This window comes from Hyla sarda, chromosome 5 (assembly GCF_029499605.1).
Source record: "Hyla sarda isolate aHylSar1 chromosome 5, aHylSar1.hap1, whole genome shotgun sequence".
Classification (NCBI taxonomy): Eukaryota; Metazoa; Chordata; class Amphibia; order Anura; family Hylidae; genus Hyla; species Hyla sarda.
In genome coordinates, this window is record NC_079193.1 from 134,786,056 (window position 1) to 134,810,802 (window position 24,747).

The 24,747-nt window shown below is 42.3% G+C and overlaps 1 protein-coding gene across 6 annotated transcripts in view; it reads right to left on the reverse strand.

The window, feature by feature from the left end:
• DDC (dopa decarboxylase) overlaps nt 1-24,747 on the reverse strand; it is a 216,349-nt gene that overhangs the window by 22,858 nt on the left and 168,744 nt on the right. The window lies entirely within an intron of this gene.

Below are 24,747 nucleotides of genomic sequence, written 5' to 3' on the forward strand. Positions count from 1 at the left end.
TGTCTTTTTTACTTTTAACCCCTTAAGAACATGCGCCGTAAATGTACAGCGCTGCATAGCACCTCTTAGCGCACAGCGCCATACATCTACGGCACAGCTGTGATACGAGCACAGGAGCTGCACTTGCTTCATTCCCTGTCAGCAGCCGCGGACCCACCGGTAATGGTGGACATCAACAATCATGCTGATGTCTGCCATTAACCCCTCAGGTGCTGTGATCAATACAGATCACGGCATATGTGGCAGTGCGGCACTTAAAATGGCTGATCTGATTGCCGCGGGGATCAGATCAGCCAAGATTGCGGATGGAGGTCCCCTCACCTGCCTCCGTCCATCTCCTAGGGTCTTCTGCACTGATTTGCCTTCCAGCAGACCAGAGCAGAAGATCACCGATAATACTGATCAGTATTAGAAATCTAATGATTGCTATAAATAGTTTCCTATGGGGACTAGAAAAAAAGTTAAATAAATGTAAAAAAAAGTTTTAAAAAAATGTTAAAAATCCCCTCCCTTAATAAAGTTTTAAATCACCCTTTTTCCCCATATTAATACATAAAAGCATTTAAAAAAAATATGAATAATAAACATATTTGGTATTGTTGCGTGCGTAAAAGTCTGATCTATAAAAATATAATGTTAATGATCCACTACGGCAAACGGCGTAAACGTAAATTTTTTTTTTTAAGTCAATTTTTTTTAAATAAAAAGCGATTAAAAAATATACATATACGCAAATCTGGTAACAAAACAAACTACAGATCATGTTGCAAAAAATTAGCCCTCACACATCCCTGAATACGGTAAAATAAAGTTAGATTTGGTGAAAATAGGGCAATTTTAAACATACTGATTTTGTACGAAAAAGTTTGAGATTTTCTAAAAGCAGTACAATAATAGAAATGTATGTAAGCATGGGTATCATTTTAATCGTATTGACCTGGAGAATAAAGAAAACATGTATTTGTTGCCATAAAATGTACAGCGCATAAATGAAACCCCCCAAATTTGCAAAATTATGATTTTTGTTTAAATTTCCTTACACAAAAAATAAGTTTTTTAGGTTTACCATGTATTTTAAGGTAAAATTAATGATGTCATTACAAAATACAACTGGTCATGCAAAAAAAAAGCCCTCATATGGGTCTGGGAATGGAAATATAAAAGAGTTATGAATTTTAGAAGGCGAGGAGGAAAAAATAAAATGCAAAAATAAAATTGTCTGGATCCTTAAGGTGAAAATGGGCTGAGTCCTTAAGGGGTTAAAAGCTTTGCAAAGACATGTCCATTCAAAGAAGTAGGCAACAATGCAACAACATCTCTCTGGTTCAGTACATCGACTGTTTAGGTGGCACAAAATCGGAACTCCCAGCCAATATAACCAAAGAACCAATTCTGGTAATCTGTGAACTCTTCTCAAAGTCCCGTTTGGGAACTCTCACCCACTAATTTCTTGAAGCAACTTCCTCTGGTTGCTTGGCTAATCTTGGGTCAATAACATTTGATTCAGGATTTTCTCAATCAACTAGAGACATCCTTACAAAAGCCTGAGCTCCAGGTACCAGGACTGCTTACCAATAAGCCTATAAATTTTGGACTGATTGGTACACACAACAGGATTTGGATCCCATACATGCATCTATTACTCACATCTTTGAATTTTCTTTCTGCTTCTTTTGATACTGGGAGAGTTTACCAGACTTTCAATTTATATCGTTCTGCTATCTCCTTTTACCATGCTCCCATTAATTCCATTCCTATCGTCAAACATCCTTTAATCTGTAAACTTCTCAACTTCGTTTCAAATGACCACCTTTACAAATATTATTCAATTTGGGATGTCAACATGCTTATTTTTTTATTTACTTCATGGGAAGACAATGATTCTTTATATTACTTTTTTTTGTAGTTTAAACTGACAGCTCTTCTTTGTCTCATTTCTATCAAGAGAATTTCTGATATTAAAGCATTAGATATCTTTCACAGACAATATTCCCCTCAAGGAGTAATTTTTACCATTTATAGATGTACTAAAACTTATCTACACTTTTTTTTCCCCTCATCATGATAAACTGTGTGGTTCGCTGTCTCAAATCCTATGAATCCAAAACGGAATCTCTGTCTTCCATCTTGTTCCCGCCTTCTTATTTGTAAACCTCATTTACCCGTCTCCTCAGCGACTTTGGCTAGATGGATCAGATAATCTGACTCTTGCTGGCATTGACATATCTGCTTACGAGGCTCACTCTACTAGAGGAGCTATGTCTACAAAACTTATACAAGCTGGAGTTTCTCTTTCTGATCTTCTCAAAGCAGCCAATTGGTCATCAGAATTTTTTTTTAAAAATATTTTCCTTTAGACCCCAACCTCACGTTTCTATGACCCTTATTTAACTATGTTGAATGTCTTGTAATATTATTTATATATGTTTTGTGCTTTATTGTTTAAGCTTGAAACTTGAATAATGTGAGGCCTCCTTCCTTGATATAAAATTAAAGATTTTCCTACCCTAGGTGGCTGAAAATATAGATTGGATGAAAGACAGGAGGCAAACATTATCCCATCCCTTTTAACCCATCCTTAAATTTTCATGATTTCTTGTTTTTTCTCATTTAGCTTTCTAATTTCTGCTGGACAGTTCATCCTCTTCAGGATTATACTTATAAATGTTTTTCTAGTTCTGATGGACGGTTCATCATCTTTCTATATTTTCTATGGATCTTTGGTTAATTCAAGTCTTCGTTTCTGTTCAAGGCAGAGGTTCCTTATTCCTGTTGTGGATTTCTACTTCTCTACAACACATTTAGAAAAATTTTAACATACCAATAATAGTTTTTATTACCTGCCAAAGAAAGAGGAGGAATACCAGGAAGCAACTCCTTATATCACCTGGGCTCCGACTTCATTGGTTAATTTATGAAGTGTAGCATACTTGGTTGCCCCTAGACAAGTTTTTCTCTCTGTATTTCTGTTAAACTGTATTAACTACTTTACTGCTGGAGTACAGTAAAGAGTTAATTTGCATAATGTTTGCCTCCTGTCTTAAAATCTATATTTCCAGTTGCCTAGGGTAGGAAAATCTTGAATTACAACCCTTAATGATATTAATAATCATATAATCTCTGTGATGCTGGTGCAGGAAATGGCTGCTTAGTCTAACTAGATTAAACACAACCTTAAGGGCTCATTTACGCTATGGAATTCAGCCAGGAACATGTCCTTGTTTAATTCTTTAACCAGAATTTGGATCCTAGCCAGAAATGGCACAAGTTTACTCTGTGTAAACAGAGTTGCCGTAATCCCAAAGAAAGAAGCGTAATGCAAGGTAGAATATGTGCGTAATTTTTTTCTCACTTTTCTATCGTGTAAACACACACTAATACTGAACCTGTCACTGTACCAGGGCAGATTTGCTGACTGTCCTGGATTCACTAGCTGCAGAGCAAGTAAGGATTGGATTCTCCACCTTGTTGACAGTAAATTGAACTATAGTAATGAAAACTGCAGCATACCATTTTTGGGTACATATATTAAAAAAACTAATTCTACCAAAGTTTTTCCTTGATGTTTATTGTGCAGGTAAAAATAAATTATCTTTATTCTGTGGGTATAAATGCAGCAATTAAAAATAAGTATTGTTTATTTATATTTTTGTATTGCAAAAAAAATACACTTAATAAAAAATTATATATTTTTAAAAGAATTAATGATGTGAAGGGGGAAAAAAATCAGTATCCCAAGACCTCTGTGTATGAAAGCATTATTGTTTGTCAATGTGACACTGCCAAGCAATGTATTGTGCTAAAGGCATTTAAACCCTTAAGGACCAGGCCAATTTTCACTGTAGGACCAGAGCGTTTTTTGCACATCTGACCACTTTCACTTTAAGCATTAATAACTCTGGGATGCTTTTACCTATCATTCTGATTCCGAGATAGTTTTTTCGTGACATATTCTACTTTATGTTATTGGTAAAATGTTGTCAATTCTTGGTGAAAAATTCCAAAATTTGATGAAAAAATTGAAAATGTTGCATTTTTCTAACTTTGAAGCGGTCTGCTTGTAAGGAAAATAAACATTCTAAATAAATAATATTTTGATTCACATATACAATATGTCTACTTTATGTTTGCATCATAAAGTTGACATGGTTTTACTTTTGGAAGACATCAGAGGGCTTGAAAGTTCAGCAGCAATTTTCTAATTTTTCACCAAATTTTCAAAATCTGAATTTTTCATGGACCAGTTCAGGTTTGAAGTGGATTCGAAGGGCCTTCATATTAGAAATACCCCACAAATGACCCCATTATAAAAACGGCACCCCTCAAAGTATTCAAAATGACATTCAGTAAGTGTGTTAACCCTTTAGGTGTTTCACAGGAATAGCAGCAAAGTGAAGGAGAAAATTCAAAATCTTCATTTTTTACACTCGCATGTTCTTGTAGACCCAGTTTTTGAATTTTTACAAGCTGTAACAGGAAAAAAATCCTCTCAAAATTTGTAACCCAATTTCTCTCGAGTAAGAAAATACCTTATATATGTGTATGTCAAGTGTTCGGCAGGCGCTGTAGAGGGCTCAGAAGGGAAGGAGCGACAATGGGAATTTGGAGAGTGAGTTTTTCTGAAATGGTTTTTGGGGGGCATGTCACATTTAGGAAGCCCCTATGGTTCCAGAACACCAAAAAAAAAAAAACACATGGCATACTATTTTGGAAACTACACCCCTAAAGGAATGTAACGAGGGGTACAGGGAGCCTTAACACCTCACAGGTATTTCACGACTTTTTGTTAAAGTCGGATGTGTAAATGAAAAAAAAAAATTTTCACTAAAATGCTGGTTTTTCCCCAAATTTTACATTTTTACAAGGGGTAATAGGAGAAAATTACCCCCAAAATTTGTAACCCCATTTCTTCTGAGTATGGAAATACCTCACGTGTGGACGTCAAGTGCTCTGCTGGTGCACTACAATGCTCAGAAGAGAAGGAGCGCCATTAACCCCTAAAGGACGCAGGACGTAAATGTACGTCCTGGTGCGGTGGTACTTAACGCACCAGGACGTACATTTATGTCCTGTTTATAACCGCGGGCATCGGAGCGATGCCCGTGTCATGCGCTGCTGATCCCGGCTGCTGATCGCAGCCAGGGACCCGCCGGCAATGGCCGACACCCGTGATCTCGCGGGCGTCCGCCATTAACCCCTCAGGTGCCGGGATCAATACAGATCCCGGCATCTGCGGCAGTGCGCGATTTGAATGAATGATCGGATCGCCCGCAGCGCTGCTGCGGGGATCCGATCATTCAGAACGCCGCACGGAGGTCCCCTCACCTTCCTCCTTCCGGCTCCCGGCGTCTCCTGCTCTGGTCTGAGATCGAGCAGACCAGAGCAGAAGATAGCCGATAACACTGATCTGTTCTATGTCCTATACATAAAACAGAACAGTATTAGCAATCATGGTATTGCTATGAATAGTCCCCTATGGGGACTATTCAAGTGTAAAAAAAAAAATGTTAAAAAATTTAAAAGTAAAAAAAAAGTGAAAAATCCCCTCCCCCAATAAAAAAGTAAAACGTCCGTTTTTTCCTATTTTACCCCCAAAAAGCGTAAAAAATAAATTTTATAGACATATTTGGTATCGCCGCGTGCATAAATGTCCGAACTAAAATAAAATGTTAATGATCCCGTACAGTGAACGTCGTGAACGAGAAAAAAAAAAGTCAAAAATTGCTACTTTTTTAAATACATTTTATTAAAAAAAAATTATAAAAAATGTATTAAAAGTTTTTTATATGCAAATGTGCTATCAAAAAAAAGTACAGATCATGACGCAAAAAATGAGCCCCCATACCGCCGCTTATACGGAAAAATAAAAAAGTTAGAGGTCATCAAAATAAAGGGATTATAAACGTACTAATTTGGTTAAAAAGTTTGTGATTTTTTTTTTAAACACAACAATAATAGAAAAGTATGTAATAATGGGTATCATTTTAATCGTATTGACCCTCAGAATAAAGAACACACGTCATTTTTACCATAAATTGTACGGCGTGAAAACGAAACCTTCCAAAATTAGCAAAATTGCGTTTTTGTTTTCCCCACAAAAATTGTGTTTTTTTGGTTGCGCCATACATTTTATGATATAATGAGTTATGTCATTACAACGTACAACTGGTCCTGCAAAAAACAAGCCCTCATACTAGTCTGTGGATGAAAATATAAAAGAGTTATGATTTTTAGAAGGCGAGGAGGAAAAAATGAAAACGTAAAAATTAAATTGTCTTTAAGGCCAAAATGGGCTGAGTCCTTAAGGGGTTAAATGGGCACTGTCATGAAAACAAAAAATTGGTATGTTGCAGTACTTAAGTACTACAACATATCTCTAATATAGTTTAATTAAAAAAAGTGATTTTGAAACAGTTTAAAATCACTTTTAAATTCGGTCACTAGATGTCGCCCTCCTAGTGGCCGAATGCATTCTGCAGTGACGTCACTACAGAATTTCGACTCATTTCAGCCTGGCAAATGAGTTGAAATTCATTCACTGCGCGATGGCTTCCTGTCTGTCAATCAAACAGGCAGGAAGCCAGCACAGTAAAGTCCAGGAGCAGCCGCCCTGGCTGCAGCAGGCTTGCAGCCTGTACCTCAGCCCAGTTGGAGTCTGCACTCTCTCTGCAGACTCCGGTAACTGAATTGGATTCTCCGTAACGTCCTGCATCCGGATTCCCCGTTTCTCCGCAGCTAGCCGCGCAGCGCAGAGTTCGCTGTCCCGGCTTATTCTCCCCATCTGAGCGACCGGAGGGGAGGGGGGTGGGGGCAGGAGGTTGGTATGAATGGGTGCCTCCAGTTGTTTCCCCACTACAACTGCCAGCATGCCCTGTAAGCCAATAGATGTCAGGGCATGCTGGGAGTTGTAGTTGTGAAACAGCTGGAGGCACCCTGTTAGAACTAAGGACGGAAGTCGCCTCCAGCAGGCATCAGTGACTTGGTGCCTGCTGGGGAAGTCTGCCTGGTAGTGAGCACACTACCAGGCAGACAAAATGGCATTTATTAGTCAATAAATATAAAAATAAAGGCAGGGAGGGGGTTAGGGATAGAAGGGCAATAGGCAGGGACAGAAAAAAAAAGAGGGTTGGTGGGAGCTACCCTTTAAGCTTTTGAAAAGATAATTTGTTTGGATTGGAAGTCAGGGGCCATGTGCGTTTACAAAGCCCCCCGTGGTGCCAGAACAGTGGACCCCCCCACATGTGACCCCATTTTGGAAACTACACCCCTCACATAATTTAACCCCTTAAGGACTCAGCCCATTTTGGCCTTAAGGACTCAGACAATTAAATTTTTACGTTTTCATTTTTTCCTCCTCGCCTTCTAAAAATCATAACTCTTTTATATTTTCATCCACAGACTAGTATGAGGGCTTTTTTTTTGCGCGACCAGTTGTCCTTTGTAATGACATCACTCATTATATCATAAAATGTATGGCGCAACCAAAAAACACTATTTTTGTGGGGAAATTAAAACGAAATAAATTTTGGAAGGTTTTGTTTTCACGCCGTACAATTTATGGTAAAAATGACGTGTTTTCTTTATTCTGAGGGTCAATACGATTAAAATGATACCCATTATTATATACTTTAATATTATTGTTGCGCTTAAAAAAAATCACAAACTTTTTAACTAAATTAGTACGTTTATAATCCCATTATTTTGATGACCTCTAACTTTTTTATTTTTCCGTAAAAGCGGCGGTATGGGGGCTCATTTTTTGCGCCATGATCTGTACTTTTTTTTGATACCACATTTGCATATAAAAAACTTTTAATATATTTTTTATAATTTTTTTTTAAATAAAATGTATTAAAAAAGTAGGAATTTTGGACTTTTTAAATTTTTTTTCGTTCACGCCGTTCACCGTACGGGATCATTAACATTTTATTTTAATAGTTCGGACATTTACGCACGCGGCGATACCAAATATGTCTATAAAAAATGTTTTTTACGCTTTTTGGGGGTAAAACAGGAAAAAACGGACGTTTTACTTTTTTATTGGGGGAGGGGATTTTTCACTTTTTTTTTACTTTTACAATTTTTTACATTTTTTTTTACACTTGAATAGTCCCCATAGGGGACTATTCATAGCAATACCATGATTGCTAATACTGATCTGTTCTACGTATAGGACATAGAACAGATCAGTATTATCGGTCATCTCCTGCTCTGGTCTGCTCGATCACAGACCAGAGCAGGAGGCCGCACGGAGGAAGGAGAGGGGACCTCCGTGCGGCGTTATGAATGATCGGATCCCCGCAGCAGCGCTGCGGGCGATCCGATCGTTCATTTAAATCGCGAACTGCCGCAGATGCCGGGATCTGTATTGATCCCGGCACCTGAGGGGTTAATCCCGGCACCGAGATCGCGGGCGTCGGCCATTGCCGGCGGGTCCCTGGCTGCGATCAGCAGCCGGGATCAGCCGCGCATGACACGGGCATCGCTCCGATGCCCGCGGTTATGCTTAGGACGTAAATGTACGTCCTGGTGCGTTAAGTACCACCTCACCAGGACGTACATTTACGTCCTGCGTCCTTAAGGGGTTAATAAGGGGTGCAGTGAGCATTTACACCCCACTGGCGTTTGACAGATCTTTGGAACAGTGGGCTGAGCAAATGAAAAATTAAAATTTTCATTTTCACGGACCACTGTTCCAAAAATCTGTCAGACCCCTGTGGGGCATAAATGCTCACTGTACCCCTTATTACATTACATGAGGGATGTAGTTTCCAAAATGGGGTCACATGTGGGTATTTATTGTTTTGCGTTTATGTCAGAACCACTGTAAAAATCAGCCACCCCTGTGCAAATCACCAATTTAGGCCTTAAATGTACATAGTGCGCTCTCACTCCTGAGCCTTGTTGTGCTCCCCCCGAGCATTTTACGCCCACATATGGGGTATTTCCGTACTCAGGAGAAATTGCGTTACAAATTTTGGGGGTCTTTTTTTTCCTTTTACCTCTTGTGAAAATAAAAAGTAAAGTATGTTAGTGTAAAAAAAATTTTTTTTTTACACTAACAGGCTGTTGTAGACCCCAAATTTTCTTTTCATAAGGGGTAAAAGGAGAAAAAGCCCCCCAAAATTTGTAGTGCAATTTCTTCCGAGTATGGAAATACCCCATATGTGGCCCTAAACTGTTTCCTTGAAATACTACAGGGCTCCGAAGTGAGAGAGCGCCATGCGCATTTGAGGACTTAATTAGGGATTGCATAGGGGTGGACATAGGGGTATTCTACGCAAGTGATTCCCAAACAGGGTGCCTCCAGCTGTTACTAAACTCCCAGCATGCCTGGACAATCAGTGGCTGTCCGGAAATGCTGTGAGTTGTTGTTTTGCAACAGCTGGAGGCTCCGTTTTGAAAACACTGCCGTACAATAAGTTTTTCATTTTTATTGGGGGGGACAGTGCAAGGGGGTGTACATGTTGTGTTTTACCCTTTATTTTGTGTTAGTGTAGAGTAGCGTTTTTAGGGTACATTCTCACTGACGGCGGTTTACAGTGAGCTTACCGCTAGGAGTATGCGCTGCGTGGAAAAATTTGCCGCAGCTCATACTTGAAGCAGTAAACTTACTGTAAACCTGCCTGTGTGAATGTACCCTGTACAAACCTCCAGCTGTTTCAAAACTACAACTCCCAGCATGCACTGACAGACAGTGCATGCTGGGAGTTGCACTTTTGCAACAGCTGGAGGCACACTGGTTGGAAAACCTTCAGTTAGGTTCTGTTACCTAACTCAGTATTTACCAACCAGTGTGCCTCCAGCTGTTGCAAAACTACAACTCCCAGCATGTACTGATCGTCGAAGGGCATGCTGGGAGATGTAGTTATGCAACAGCTGGAGGTACACAACTACAACTCCCAGCATGCCGAGACAGCTGTTTGCTGTTAGGGCATGCAGGGATTTGCAGTTTTGCAACATCTGGAGGGCTACAATTTAGACATCTCCAAACTGTGGACCTCCAGCTGTTGCAAAACTACAAATCCCTGCATGCCCTAACAGCTGTCTGGGCATGCTGGGAGTTGTAGTTTTGCAACATCTGGAGGTTTACAGTTTAGAGACCACTGTATAGTGGTCTCAAACTGTACCCTCCAGATGTTGCTAGGCAACTTACCGCCTTCCGTCGGATCCAGGGAGCCTGCCGCACGACATCGCCGGACTCCGATCTCCTCCACCGATGGTCGCCCGCAGCCTCACCCGCGGGGTAAGTGGACGTCGGCGTCGATCCTCTGTCGGTTCCCCGTTCTGCCCCCCCTATTGTGGGTGGGCAGAACGGGGAAACCGAAAGTAAAGCCCCCCGCCGCCGATCTGCTATTTGTGGTCGCGTCTAGACCACCAATAGCAGGGATAGGAGGGGTGGCCTCTGCCACCTCACTCCTATGCCTTCAGGGGGATCGTGGGTGTCTTGAACAACCGCGATCCCCATTATATTCCGGGTGACCGGGTCCCCATAGACCCGTATGACCCGGAATAGCCGCAAATTGCAAGTGTGAATTCACTTGCGATTTGCGACGATCGCCGACATGGGGGGGTCTGATGACCCCCCCTGGGCCTTTGCGCGGTGTGCCTGCTGATAGATATCAGCAGTCACCCCCGTCCGGTCCCCGCCGGTGCGCGGCAGGGACCGAAATTCCCACGGGCGTACAGGTACGCCCTTGGTCCTTAAGGGAGCAAAGGCGTACCTGTACGCCCTTGATCCTTAAGGGGTTATAGGGGTACGTTTGTAAAGAAGAAAAAATATGTTTTCAAATCAACTAGTGCTCGAAAGTTCTTCAGATTTGTAAATTGCCCGATATTTAAAAATCTTAATCATTCCAGTACTTATCAGCTGCAGTATGGTCCATTGGAAGTTGTGTAGTTCTTTCCAGTCTGACCCCAGTGCTCTGCTGACACCTGTGTCTCAGTGTCAGGAACTGTCAAGTGCAGGAGGTTTACAGTGGGGTTTGCTCCTGCTCTGGACAGTTCCTGACATGGACAGAGGTAGCAGCAGAGAGCACGGGGGTCAGACTAGAAAGAGCTACACAACTTCCTCTAGAGCATACAGCAAATGATAAGTACTGGAAGGATTAATAATTTTATTTAGAACTAATTTATGAATCTAAAGAGGAGAAGAAAATGTGCAAGTGCAGCTCACAATTATTGTATAACACTAACCGAGGTCAAAACAGGGCATGCAACTATACCCCAGTTGCAAAAATAGAAAATACAAGCGAAAAAATTTTACCCGGACCTTCCAGGATAGTGTAAATAGTGTGTAAAAGGTAATATAAAATGGATTATTGGGTCGTGCTTCAATAATAATTTGTGTGTTTTATTAAAACGACCTAATCTAAAAATAGTAACAGTACGTTACTCCTCAACAGGTCCCGTGTGAGAAGAACACATAAAATGTAGACAATCTTATAATATAAGTAAAATAGATAAATCAATCACTGGTACATATGAATGGCTTAATATATGAATGGCTTAATAGATAGTTCCTATAACTGAATTCTCAATAGGATCCTGATAGAAATAGAAGGCAGAGTGGTTCCCGTGCCTGAGTGGATAACGGCACAAAAAATGTATGAATCTGTTTAACCCCTTAAGGACTCAGCCCATTTGGACCTTAACCCCTTAAGGACCCAGCCATTTTACACCTTAGGACCCGGCCATTTTTTGCACATCTGACCACTGTCACTTTAAACATTAATAACTCTGGAATGCTTTTAGTTATCATTCTGATTCCAAGATTGTTTTTTCGTGACATATTCTACTTTAACATAGTGGTAAAATGTTTTTGGTAATTTGCATCCTTCCTTGGTGATAAATCCCAAAATTTGATGAAAAATTTGAAGATTTCGCATTTTTCTTACTTTGAAGCTCTCTGCTTGTAAGGAAAATGGATATTCCAAATAAAAATAAAAGTTTTTACTTTTGGAAGACATCAGAGGGCTTCAAAGTTCAGCAGCAATTTTCCAATTTTTCACAAAATTTCCAAACTCACTATTTTTCAGGGACCAGTTCAGGTTTGAAGTGGATTTGAAGGGTCTTCATCTTAGAAATACCCCACAAATGACTCCATTATAAAAAACTGCACCCCCAAAGTATTCAATATGACATTCAGTCAGCGTTTTAACCCTTTAGGTGTTTCACAGGAATAGCAGCAAAGTGAAGGAGAAAATTCACAATCTTCATTTTTTACACTCGCATGTTCTTGTAGACCCATTTTTTGAATCTTTACAAGAGGTAAAAGGAGGAAATTTATACTTGTATTTGTAGCCCAATTTCTCTCCAGTAATCACATACCTTATATGCCTATGTAAATTGTTGCCGCAGTAGAGGGCTCAGAAGCGAAGGAGCGACAAGGGGATTTTGGAGAGTACGTTTTTCTGAAATGGTTTTTGGGGGACATGTTGCATTTAGGAAGCCCCTATGGTGCCAGAACAGCAAAAAAAACACATGCCATACCATTTTGGAAACTAGACCCCTCGGGGAACGTAACAAGGAATTAAGTGAGCCGACTTTTGCATATGTAAAAAAAAAAAAAAAAAAATTCACTAAAATGTGTGTTTCCCCCCAAATTTTGCATTTTTGCAAGGGTTAATAGCAGAAAATACCCCCCAAAATTTGTAACCCCATCTCTTCTGAGTATGGAGGTACCCCATAAGTTTACCTGAAGTGCACTACGGGCGAACTACAATGCTCAGAAGAGAAGGAGTCATATTTGGCTTTTTGAGATCAAATTTTGCTTGGTGGGCATGTTGCATTTAGGAAGCCCCTATGGTGCCAGAACAGCAAAAAAAATCAGATGGCATACCATTTTGGAAACTAGACCCCTTGAGGAACGTAACAAGGAATTAAGTGAGCCTTAATACCCCACAGGAGTTTCACGACTTTTCCATATGTAACATTTTTTACATTTTTTTTTTCACTAAAATGTGTGTTTCCCCCCAAATTTCACATTTTTGCAAGGGTTAATAGCAGAAAATACCCCCCAACATTTGTAACCCCATCTCTTCTGAGTATGGAGGTACCCCATAAGTGGAGCTGAAGTGTACTGTGGGCGAACTACAATGCTCAGAAGAGAAGAAGTCACATTTGCAAACTTTGCTGAAATGGGGGGGGGGGGGGGCATGTCACATTTAGGAAGCCCCTATGGTGCCAGGACAGCAAAAAAAAAAAACACATGGCATACCATTTTGGAAACTAGACCCCTTGAGGAACGTAATAAGGGGTAAAGTAAGCCTTAATACCCGACAGGGGTTTCACAATTTTTGCATATGTAAAATAAATTTTAAAAAATTCACAAAAAGTGGGTTTTCCCCAAAATTTTACATTTTTACAAGGGTTAATAGCAGAAAAGACCCCCACAAAATTTGTAAATACATTTCTTTGGAGTAAGGACATACCTTAATTTTTTATGATTTTCGCTCCTCGGGTGCACACCAGGTCTTGGAGTGGGAGGTCAGTCAGGGGCCTTGAGCTTAATATAGCAGCCAGGATGTGGGACCCCCCCCTCAAGGAGCATTAATGGGGGGAGCACTGAGCCCTAAAATAGGGGAACACTATGGGGACAACGCGCCATAACTGGGGTAGACAGGTGGGGTACAGAGGCCCGTAATATGGGGTACAGTGGGCCAGAAAACTATAAATCATAAAATAATAAAACAGAATATGTTCCCAGAATGATGACCCAGAGCATAGCCAAAACTAAAAAAAAATATGCCCGCCCCAAACCCTATGCTCTGAGTCATCATTCTGGGAATGTGATGTGTGTTGCCGTCCCTAACCTGTTGCCTCAAATGCGCACCCGCTCAGGTGGAGAGAGAGCGCTGCACATTTGAGACAACATAAAAAAGTCCCCGATGATAGTGACTCAGTGACCTATGACCCATTTTTGAAAAAACACCCCCAGAGGTCTTATCAGGTTTTTTTTTTTTTTTCAGGCTTTTTTTGGGCAATTTAGTGATTTATGGGGGTTATATTTTGGAATGTACTCTGGACTTGGTACATTGGTCAAATTATGGAAAATTCAAATGAAAGGGAAAATTTAGTGCTCCATGGAAGTGTGATACTCCCTGAAGCAGCCTATGCAGAGGCCCAGATTATCTGGGCAAGTGTCACACTGATACCTGGTGTCCCTCCGAATCCCACTCCTGTAACACACTCTGCATTTTTTCTGGGATCGCCCCTTCTTTCAACTGTGGGGGACCTCACCTGGAAAGTGTTAGCCTGGGACGATCCTGGCGCCTATAACTCCAGACCCTTGGGAAGTCCGGCCTGATCTTTCCCGGTCAGCAAAGATTAAGAACCTTAGTACTTCTTCTTGGTACTGGAGGAATGTCCCTGTGTTGCCAGCGTACTGGGATAGTACAAAAGCGTTGTACATGGCAACCTGTACCAAGTAGACTGCAACTTTTTTTGTACCATACCCGTGTTTTCCGCATGGCGTTATATGGCTTAAGGACTTGATCTGAGAGATCAACTCCCCCCATATACCGATTGTAGTCCAGAATACAATGGGGCTTGAGGACCGGTCCCACGGTACCTCGCACAGGGACAGGGGTGCTGCCGTTCCCATGAATAGTGGTAAGCATAAGGACATCCCTCTTATCCTTATACTTCACCAACAACAGGTTATCATGGGTGAGGGCACGGGACTCACCATTGGGGATAGGCGTCTTAACAAAATTTAGAGGGAAGCCTCTCTGGTTTTTCCGCATGGTCCCACAAGCGGACATGGATCTGGTGGAAAGGGATTTGAACAGAGGGATGCTGGTATAAAAGTTATCCACGTACACGTGGAAACCCTTATCCAGCAATGGGTGCACAAGGTCCCAAACGATTTTCCCACTAACACATAGAGTGGGGGAGCAATCTGGGGGTTCAATACGGGAATCCCGTCCCTCATATACCCTAAACCTGCAAGTGTACCCAGAGGTACTCTCGCAGAGTTTATAGAGCTTCACGCCATACCGTGCCCGCTTCGAGGGAATATGCTGGCAGAAGATGAGTCTCCCCTTAAAACTGATAAGAGAGTCATCTACCGAGAGGTCCCTGAGCGGTATGTAGGCCTCCAAAAATTTGACCCCAAAGTGATCGATGACTGGCCTCACTTTGTAAAGTCGGTCACGGGCGGGATCACCTCGGGGCGGACATGCCTCATTATCTGCATAATGCAGGCATTTCCGAATCGCCTCGTACCGCTTCCGTGTCATCGCCATACTGTAAAGCGGGGTCTGGTAGAGGATGTCCCCGCTCCAGTAATGACGAGCACTTGTTTTTTTTGTCCAGGCCCATATGCAGCGTGAGGCCCCAAAATGTCCTCATTTCGGCTGCATCAATGGCGCGTCATTCATTGGACCTGGCCAAAAAGGAATCTAGGTGGTGGGCAATGAACTGCTGGGCGTACAAGTTCGTTTGCTCCACCATGTGAATGACCAGGCTGTCACTGAAAAAAAACTTTAAAAAGTCCAGATCAGTGAAGCCAGCCGTGTCAATCCGGATTCCTAAGTCGCCAACAAACTCAGGAATCCGTGGCTGATAACCCTCTGGGGGGCTCCAGACAGGGTCACCGGAAGGGGGCTCCGGTGCACTGGTCTGGGGGGCCGGACTCCTATTACGAGTGGCATTGCCACTCGTACTAGTGTCGGCCACTGAGTCACTCTCATGGGGGGTGCGTGGCCTCGCCTGACGGCGTCTCCGCCGCCATACAGGGTACTCATCATTACTGCTAGATGATGAGGAGGGCGAGGAAGAACACAAAAAAGTTGGATCTTCCTCGTCCTCACTGGCAGATTCGGAGTCGGAGGGTAAAAAAGCGTAAGCCTCCGCTGCCGAAAATGCCTGGCGAGCCATCGCCTTTTTTCTATGGTGGCGGGGTGGGGGGGGCAGTGGCGGGGGGTAGGGTGTGTGTGTGGGGGGGGGGGCGGGGAAGTATGTAGTGTGTGGTGCTTGGTGTAAAAAGTGTAATACAGTAATAGAAAAGAAAAAAAAAGCTGCGGCCATAAAAATAAAAAAGGGGTGGCGCACGCAGCTCCCTGAACCCCTAATAGGACTCGGGGTCAGGGATCAGACCCTAATAGGACCCTTGGGGACCTATTAGGGGGTCAGGGGAGGGGGGGTACTTTTTTTAAAACTTTTTTTTAACTTTCATTTCACTTTTTAACTGATTTACTCCTACCTGGCCCTGCAATCAGCTCTCCCTATTCTACGGCTCCTGAGGGGGCTCCGGAGCTCTGAGGGGGGATCCACGGTCCTCTTCCTGCTGCTGCACCCCCTGACTGAATGAAGAGAGCGGGTGCAGCAGCGGGAAGGGACCATTAACCCCTCCTCTGCCCCTCTGCTATTGGCTGGACGATCGCCAGCCAATAGCAGCGTTGCTGGGGTGGGGACAGTATTGTCACCGCTCCCCAGCAACGGCAGGTGATAGGCGGTGTACTGTACACCGCCAATCACCATTTATTTCCAGGTCATCTGGTCACAAGTGACCCGAATGACCCGAATCGCCAAAGATCTCTTGCGTGATTTCGCAAGCGATCTCCGGCGATCGCCGACATGTGGGGGTCCCGCATGAAGGATATCAGCAGACATGCCGTTCCGATCTCTGCCCGGCGCTCGGCAGGGACCGGAAAACGCCAGGACGTACGGGGACGTCCTGGGTCCTTTAAAGCCCAGGGTGTGGGGACGTCCCCGTACGTCCTGGGTCCTTAACCCCTTCAGGACCAAGCCCATTTTGGCCTTAAGGACCAGTGCGTTTTTTGCACATCTGACCACTGTCACTTTAAACATTAATAACTCTGGAATGCTTTTAGTTATCATTCTGATTCCGAGATTGTTTTTCGTGACATATTCTACTTTAACATAGTGGTAACATTTTATGGTAACTTGCATCCTTTCTTGGTGAAAAATCCGTAAATTTTATGAAAAATTAGAAAATTTAGCATTTTTCTAACTTTGAAGCTTTCTGCTTGTAAGGAAAATGTATATTCACAAAATTTTCAAACTCAATATTTTTCAGGGACCAGTTCAGTTTTGAAGTGGATTTGAAGGGTCTTCATATTAGAAATACCCCATAAATTACCCCATTATAAAAACTACACCCCCCAAAGTATTCAAAATGACATTCAGTAAGTGTTTTAACCCTTTAGGTGTTTCACAGGAATAGCAGCAAAGTGAAGGAGAAAATTCAAAATCTTCATTTTTTACACTCACATGTTTTTGTAGACCCAATTTTTGAATTTTTGCAAGTGGTAAAAGGAGAAAATTTTTACTTGTATTTGTAGCCAAATTTCTCTCGAGTAAGCACATACCTCATATGTCTATGTAAAGTGTTCGGCGGGTGCAGTAGAGGGCTCAGAAGGGAAGGAGCGACAAGGGGATTTTGGAGAGTACATTTTTCTGAAATGGTTTTTGGGGGGCATGTTGCATTTAGGAAGCCCCTATGGTGCCAGAACAGCAAAAAAAAAAAACACATGGCATACCATTTTGGAAACTAGACCCCTCAGGGAACGTAACATGGGATAAAGTGAGCCTTAATACCCCATAGGTGTTTCATGACTTTTGCAAATGTAAAAAAAAATAAAAAATTTTTACATAAAATGCTTGTTTTCCCCAAAATTTTACATTTTTAAAAAAGGTAATAGCAGAAAATACCCCTCAAAATTTGAAGCCCAATTTCTCCCGATTCAGAAAACACCCCATATGGGGGTGAAAAGTGCTCTGCTGGCGCACTACAGGTCTCAGAAGTGGAGTAGTCACATTTGGCTTTTTGGAAGCAAATTTTGCTCTGGGGGGCATGCCGCATTTAGGAAGCCCCTATGGTGCCAGGACAGCAAAAAAAAAAACACATGGCATACCATTTTGGAAACTAGACCCCTCAGGGAACATAACAAGGGGTTAAGTGAACCTTTATACCCCACAGGTGTTTCACGACTTTTGAAAAAAAAAAAAATATATTTTGTTACCTAAAATGCTTGTTTTCCCAAAAATTTTACATTTTTAAAAAGAGTAAAAGCAGAAAATACCCCCCAAAATTTGTAACACAATTTCTCCCGAGTACGGCGATACCCCATATGTGACCCTAAACTGTTGCCTTGAAATACGACAGGGCTCCAAAATGAGAGCGCCATGCGCATTTGAGGCCTAAATTAGGGACTTGCATAGGGGTGGACATAGGGGAATTCTACGCCAGTGATTCCCAAACAGGGTGCCTCATGCTGTTGCAAAACTCCCAGCATGCCTGGACAGTCAACGGCTGTCCGACAATACTGGGAGTTGTTGTTTTGCAACAGCTGGAGGCTCCGTTTTGGAAACTGGCGTACCAGACGTTTGTCATTTTTATTGGGGAGGGGGGCTGTGTAGGGGTATGTGTATATGTAGTGTTTTTTACTTTTTATTTTATTTTGTGGTAGTGTAGTGTTTTTAGGGTACAGTCGCACGGGCGGGGGTTCACAGTAGTTTCTCGCTGGCAGTTTGGGCTGCGGCAGAAAATTTGCCGCAGCTCAAACTTGCAGCCGGATACGTACTGTAGACCTCCACCCATGTGAGTGTACCCTGTACGTTCACATTGGGGGGGGGGGGGGGACATTCAGCTGTTGCAAAACTACAACTCCCAGCATGAGCTAACAGACTGTACATGCTGAGAGTTTTAGTTTTGCAACAGCTGTAGGCACACTGGTTATGTATCACTGAGTTTGTGACCTAACTCAGTGTTTCACAACCAGTGTGCCTCCAGCTGTTGCAAAACTACAACTCCCAGCATGTACGGTGCATGGTGTACGGTGACTGCTGAGAGTTGTAGTTTGCAACAGCTGGAGGCACACTGGTCGTGAAACACTGAGTTAGGTAAAAAAAAAATGAGTTTCACAACCATTGTGCCTTCAGCTGTTGCAAAACTACAACTCTCAGCAGTCACCGACAGCCAACAGGCATGCTGGGAGTTGTAGTTATGCAACCTGCAGATGCACCACTACAACTCCCAGCATGCACTTTAGCTGTTTGTGCAAGCTGGGAGTTGTAGTTATACAACAGCTGAAGGTACACTTTTCCATAGAAAAAATGTGCCTCCAGCTGTTGCAAAACCACAAGTCCCAGCATGCTCAAAAGGGAATGCTGGGAGTTGTGGTTGTCTGCCTCCTGCTGTTGCATAACTACAGCTCCCAGCATGCCCTTTTTGCATGCTGGGAGCTGTTGCTAAGCAACAGCATGAGGCTGTCACTCACCCAACTCCTGATCCACGCTGCAGGTCAGTCCCTCGCCGCCGCTGCTCCTGGGGCCCCGATCCCAACATTGACGCCGGGGATCGGGGTCCCCAGCTCCCGGGGTCTTCTTCCCGCTCACGTCCTCCGGAAGAGGGGCGGAGCGGGTTGCGGGAGTGACACCCGAAGCAGGTGCCCTGATTGGTCGGCCGGTAAACCGGCCGACGAATCAGGGCGATCGTGAGGTGGCACCAGTGCCACCTCACCCCTGCTGGCTATGGCTGTTCGGGGCCGTCAGAGAGACCCGATTGACCCGGAATCCGCCGCAGATCGCTGGACTGAATTGTCCAGCGATCTGCGGCCATCGCTGACATGGGGGGTCATCACGACCCCCTGGGCGATATGCCCCGATGCCTGCTGAACGATTTCAGCAGGCATCGGGCACCGGCTCCGCTCCAGATGGCTGCGGGGGGCCGGGAAAGCACATGACGTTCTCATACGTCATGTGTCCTTAAGGACTCGGAAATGGAGACATATGAGAACCCCTTAAGCGGTTAAAGGGGAACTCCAGGCAAAAACTTTATTTTTTTTATATATCAACTGGCTCCAGAATGTTAGACAGATTTGTAAATTACTTCTATTAAAAAATCTTAATCCTTCCAATAGTTATTAGCTTCTGAAGTTGAGTTGCTGTTTTCTGTCTAACTGTTTTCTGATGACTCACGTCCCAAGAGCTGTCCAGCTCCTATGGGGATATTCTCCCATCATGCAAGGGATATTCTCCCATCATGTACAGCTCCCGTGACGTGACATCATCATTGAGCAGTTAGACAGAAAACTTCAGAAGCTAATAACTATTGGTAGGATTAAGATTTTTTAATAGACGTAATTTACAAATCTGTTTAACTTTCCGGAGCCAGTTGATAAAAAGTTTTTGCCTGGAATACCCCTTTAAGGACTCAGACAATTTAAATTTTACGCTTTCGTTTTTTCCTCCTCCCCTTCAAAAAATCATAACTCTTTTATATTTTCATCCACAGACTAGTATGAGGGCTTGTTTTTTGCGTGACCAGTTGTCCGTTGTAATGCCATCACTCACTTTACCATAAAATGTATGGCGCAACCAAAAAAATACTATTTGTGTGGGGAAATTAAAAAGAAAACCGCCATTTTGCTAATTTTGGAAGTTTTTATTTTCACGCCGTACAATTTATGGTAAAAATTACGTGTTTTTTATTCTCTGGGTCAATACGATTAAAATGATACCCATGATTATACACTTTTCTATTACTGTTGTGCTTAAAAAAAATCGCAAACTTTTTAACCAAATTAGTAAGTTTAAAATCCCCCTATGTTGAAGACCTATAACTTTTTCATTTTTCCGCATAAGCAGTGGTATGAGGGCTCATTTTTTGCGCCGTGATCTGTACTTTTTATTAATACCATATTTGCTTATACAAAACTTTTATTACATTTTTTATTAATTGTTTTTTTTGAATAAAATGTTATAAAAAAGCAGCTATTTTTGACTTTTTTTTTTACTTTCACCGTAAGGGATCATTTACATTTTATTTTAATAGTTCGGATATTTACGCATGCGGCGATACCAAATATGTATATAAAATAAAAAAAATTTACACTTTTTGGGTGTAAAATAGGGAAAATGGGACAATATAAGTTTTTATTGGGGGAGGGGGTTTTTCACATTTTTTTTTACTTTATTTTTTTACTTTTTTACTTTTATTTTTACACTCTTATAGTCCCCATAGGGGACTATTTGTAGCAACCATTCGATTGCTAATCCTGCTCAGTGCTATGTATAGGACATAGCACTGATCAGGTTTATCGGTCATCTTCTGCTCTGGTCTGCGGGAGGTCTGCCGTGCAGGATGATCGAATCGCCGCGGCAGTGGTGCGGGCGATCCGATCATCCTGTTAAGTGACCGCGATGCTGCAGATGCCGTGATCTGTATTGATCATGGCATCTGAGGGGTTAATGGCGGACATCCGCGGGATCGCGGGTGTCCGCCATTACCGGCGGGTCCCTGGCTGCGATCCACAGCCGGGACCTGTCGTCCATGATGCCGGCATCGCTCCGATGCCCGCGGTTATGCTCAGGACGTAAATGTACGTCCTGGTGCGTTAAGTACCACATCACCAGGACGTACATTTACGTCCTGCGTCGTTAAGGGGTTAACTTTCTTGCACCAGTTCATTTGAAAAATAATAGATTTCCCCCTGAGTACCCCTTTAGGGCTAGATTAATATTGAAGAATATTAAGATGGAAATATTGTGGCTGGAGAATGAGTCAATGCTAGGACCACATTGCCAACCCCATAGAAAGCAATGTATTCTGCAAGGATTCTGCTGAACGAATGAGCCAGATCACTCTTTCATTGTAGGAATTTAGGCGGTGGAAGCTTTGCCACTGAAATTCTAAAGTGTGAACTTTGCAGTGGAATTCAATTGACAGCAATGGGTTTCTGATGAACTTTAATTTCTGTGCATAATTTCTGAGCGGAATTACATTTATGAACAGATTCATCTCTGTTTATGGCAGTTGTAGCAAGGTCATAGCTGTGTATTACCCCCAGGCACCTGCTGCTTGATAACAGGGGTAGAGTCACAGTGTCTATGTGAACAGCCCAGGCTCTGATTTAGCTAAACTGTATTGGCCATGTCCATTATTAATGCAAGGATATGTTCCATGGTTGTGGCTTTCACGCAGCTGAAATTACACCAGCATGATTTGACCATTGACTGAACAATGTTGCTGTTCCCCAGCAAATTGTGACACCAATGACCACCACATGCAGGTATGATTTTGCACCCTTTCTCTACACAGGTCTTACAAGTATAAATGTACCTGGGGGTGGAGCGGAGGGAGGGGTTAGAATAGTTAATAGGAATAGGCTTCATAGGAAATAAAATTTACACCCTTGAATCCCATTAACCCCAATAACATAAAGGATGGAAATGTAAAGTGTATGTTCACAAATGCCTAGCAAATAAAATGGGGGAGCTTGAGGCCTTGATACTGGAGGAACATATTGATATAGTTGGGGTCACTGAGACATGGCTGGACTCCTCGCATGACTGGGCTGTTAATCTGCAGGGGTTTACATTGTTTCGCAAGGATAGAATGAACAGAAAAGGTGGTGGAGTCTGTCTGTATGTAAGAAGTGGTATGAAAGTCAGTGTGAACGATGCCATAGTGTGTGATGATTCTGAGGATGTGGAATCACTGTGGGTAGAATTACAAAAGGAGGGAAATACTGAAAAAATAATATTTGGGGTAATCTACAGACCCCCTAATATCACTGAAGAGATAGAAGTTCGGCTTCATAAACAAATAGAGAGGGCCGCCCGGGCAGGTACAGTGGTAATAATGGGAGATTTTAACTATCCAGATATAGATTGGGGTCCGGGGTTGGCTAAAACTACTAAGGGGCGACAATTCCTAAATTTATTGCAGGATAATTTTATGGGCCAGTTTGTGGAGGACCCAACAAGAAGTGATGCCTTGTTGGATCTGATCATTTCCAACAACGCAGAGCTGGTTGGTAATGTAACTGTGCGGGAAAACCTTGGTAATAGCGACCACAATATAGTAACTTTTGACTTAAAATGTAGAAAACAAAGACAGGCGGGGAAGGCAAAAACATATAACTTTAAAAAGGCAAACTTCCCTGGGCTGAGGGCTGCACTACAGGACATAGACTGGGGGGAGGTGTTCTCAAATACTGATACAGAAGGTAAATGGGACATCTTTAAATCAACTCTAAATAACTATACATCTAAATATATACCAAAGGGGAACAAATATAAACGATTAAAACTAAATCCTACATGGCTGACACATGATGTTAAAAGAGCAATAAACAACAAAAAAATAGCCTTCAAAAAATACAAATCTGATGGGTCAGCGATAACATTTAAACAGTACAAAGAGCTTAATAAAATCTGTAAAAATGTAATAAAAACAGCAAAAATTCAAAACGAGAGACAGGTGGCCAAAGAAAGCAAAACTAATCCTAAATATTTTTTTAGATATATAAATGCAAAAAAAACAAGGACAGAGCATGTAGGACCCCTTAATAATGATAATGGGGAGGTTGTCACAGGCGATCAAGAGAAAGCGGAGCTACTGAATGGGTTCTTTAGTTCTGTATACACTATGGAAAAAGGAGCTGACATTGGCCAGGTCAGTGCTGGTAACACATCATATAATGTATTGAACTGGCTTAATGTAGAAATGGTACAAGGTAAGTTAAGTGATATAAATGTAAGCAAATCCCCAGGGCTGGATGGACTACACCCAAGAGTTCTTAGAGAGGTAAGTTCAGTAATATCTGTACCCCTGTTCATGATATTTAGAGATTCTCTGGTGTCTGGTATTGTGCCAAGGGACTGGCGCAAGGCGAATGTGGTGCCAATCTTCAAAAAGGGCTCTAGGTCTTCCCCAGGAAACTATAGACCGGTAAGTTTAACGTGCATTGTGGGTAAATTGTTTGAAGGACTTATAAGGGATTACATACAGGAATACATAGGGGATAATTGTATTATAAGTGATAGCCAGCATGGGTTTACTAAGGATAGAAGTTGTCAAACCAATCTAATTTGCTTTTATGAAGAGGTGAGTAGAAGCCTTGACAGAGGAATGGCTGTGGATATAGTGTTTCTGGATTTTGCTAAAGCGTTTGATACTGTCCCTCATAGACGTCTGACAGGTAAGTTAAGGTCTTTGGGTTTGGAAATTTTAGTTTGTAACTGGATTGAACACTGGCTCATGGATCGTACCCAGAGAGTGGTGGTCAATGATTCGTACTCTGATTGGTCCCCGGTTATTAGTGGTGTACCCCAAGGTTCAGTACTGGGCCTGCTGTTGTTTAATTTATTTATCAATGATATAGAGGATGGTATTAACAGCTCTGTTTCTATCTTTGCAGATGACACCAAGCTTTGTAGCACGGTACAGTCTATAGAGGATGTGCATAAGTTACAAGATGACTTGGATAGACTAAGTGTCTGGGCATCCACTTGGCAAATGAGGTTCAATGTGGATAAATGTAAAGTTATTCATCTGGGTACTAATAACCTGCATGCATCGTATGTCTTAGGGGGGATTAAACTGTCAGAGTCACTGGTAGAGAAGGATCTGGGTGTACTTGTAGATCACAGACTACAGAATAGCATGCAATGTCAGGCTGCTGCTTCCAAAGCCGGCAGGATATTGTCATGTATCAAAAGAGGCATGGACTCAAGGGACAGGGACATAATACTCCCCCTTTATAAAGCATTGGTACGGCCTCAACTGGAATATGCTGTTCAGTTTTGGGCACCTGTCCATAAAAGGGACACTGCGGAGTTGGAAAGGGTGCAGAGACGCGCGACTAAACTAATATGGGGCATGGAACATCTTAGCTATGAGGAGCGATTAAAGGAGTTACAATTGTTTAGTCTTGAGAAGAGACATTTAAGGGGGGATATGATAAACGTATATAAGTATATTAATGTCCCATA